The sequence below is a fragment of the Phyllostomus discolor genome, chromosome 2, assembly GCF_004126475.2.
Source record: "Phyllostomus discolor isolate MPI-MPIP mPhyDis1 chromosome 2, mPhyDis1.pri.v3, whole genome shotgun sequence".
Classification (NCBI taxonomy): Eukaryota; Metazoa; Chordata; class Mammalia; order Chiroptera; family Phyllostomidae; genus Phyllostomus; species Phyllostomus discolor.
In genome coordinates, this window is record NC_040904.2 from 146,825,413 (window position 1) to 146,827,200 (window position 1,788).

The 1,788-nt window shown below is 37.1% G+C and overlaps 1 pseudogene; it reads right to left on the bottom strand.

The window, feature by feature from the left end:
• Window positions 1-610: 610 nt before the first annotated feature.
• On the bottom strand, window positions 611-1,131 carry LOC114512922 (annotated as a pseudogene).
• Window positions 1,132-1,788: the final 657 nt, after the last annotated feature.

The following is a 1,788-nucleotide window of genomic DNA, read 5'->3' on the forward strand; positions in this document are numbered from 1 at the left end:
ATTAAAGTTTAATAAATCAGATAAAGCATTGTATAACTGGTAGGCACTTGAATTACATTGTGAGTCTAAGTTTTCTTCCATACTGCATAGTACCTACTACCAGGAAAATCTGCAGCACAAATTGCTCTTAGTATTTTATTCACATTTCGTTTGTAAAATACCAGGCATGGCCTACTATTTGGATACAGCAATATCTTTCATAGTATTAATAAATAAATAAATAAATAAATAAATAAATAAGAAAACCTGTTGTGTTCTTATCATGAGTTTAGAACACAGTGTTACCACAGATAACAATAATAAGCCATTCTTGTCCTCAATTCCAATGGTTTAGAACATTTTACTGAGAATCAGAAGTCCTCTGACTGAAATGTAAAACACTACATCCTACTTAGTAACAAATACAAAGATTCAAAACTCTATTTTTTAAACTTTTCTGCTTAATATGAATCCAGCTTGCATTTTTCCATAACAGAGAGAACATAAAACTAAGAAGTCCCTGGAGAGGTCACAGTGTTGACAAAATTCAACGTGACGGGGGCGCCAACACAGACACAGGAAACAAAGTAGGCCCTTCCCCACAGCCATGGGTCCTTGCGATGCTTTTGTTTTAAGCCAATGTCTCTTCATGTTGCATATTTTACCCAATGTCTGCTTAATGAAATACTGCAATCACCATGGGATCTACTTTCCTGCAGTCTTTCACGTGGACTTTGCTGCCACCCCAAAAGCCAAAGGGATGACTGCCATAGAGCAGTCCCTGGGACTGAGAAGAGATTTCAGATTTTACAACATGGTTCCCATGCAGGAAGGACTGCTCTGCTCTAGGCTTTATCCACACTTTGTCTTTGGCACAGAGTGCAAGGTAATCCAGAGCTTTGATGCATAACCAGGATTTGTGGGTCTTAGTGAATTTTCTGAAACAGGTCCCCAGAGACACCTGCTGTCACCAGGGATGTTGGTGACCAACTTCAAGATTTTTTCACTCACATATTACATACATCTGGTCTTTGTGCAGCCTGAAACAGCAGCTGCCATCAGGCCTGCCCACTAGCATCTGAAGATTCTCCCAGATGTATCTTCTGTCTTCTCAAACATGACATGAACCTCCTCTTCCGTCAAAGGCTGCATTTTCTCTCTGTTGGAACACTGGTTCCTTGTGCCTCAAAGAGATTTTTATTTTATGTTATATTATTTTCAAGCTTTGATGAAGTATAATTGACAAATAAAAATATATACACTTAAGGTATACAATGTGATGATTTGATATAAATATAATTGTAAAATGATTAGCACAATCAAGCTATTAACACATGTATCAACTGACATAGTTACCATCTTGCATTTGAATGTGTGTGGTAAGAACACTTACGACTTACTCTTAGTAAATTCCAAGTATAAAATACAGTATTATGAACTATAGTTACCTTGTTGCACGCTAGATCAGAACTTACTCATTTTAAATGGAAAATGTGTACCTTTTGGCCATCTCCTCACTTACTCCACCCCTGAACACCTCTTTACTCTGTTTCTGTGAGTTTGCTGTCTTTAGATTCCACACACAAGTGAGTTCATACAAGACTTGTCTTTCTTTGTCATCAAGTTTAATCCACCTTATGCCATCCACAAATGGCAGTATTTCCTCCTTTACTCTGGCTGATATAAAGCCATATAAAAACTCCACAAGCTTTTTCACAGAAATGATTTTAAAAATTCTAGAAGGTTGTATGAAACCATGAAAGACCCCAAATGGCCAAAGTAATATTGAAAAGAAAGAACAAAGCTGGA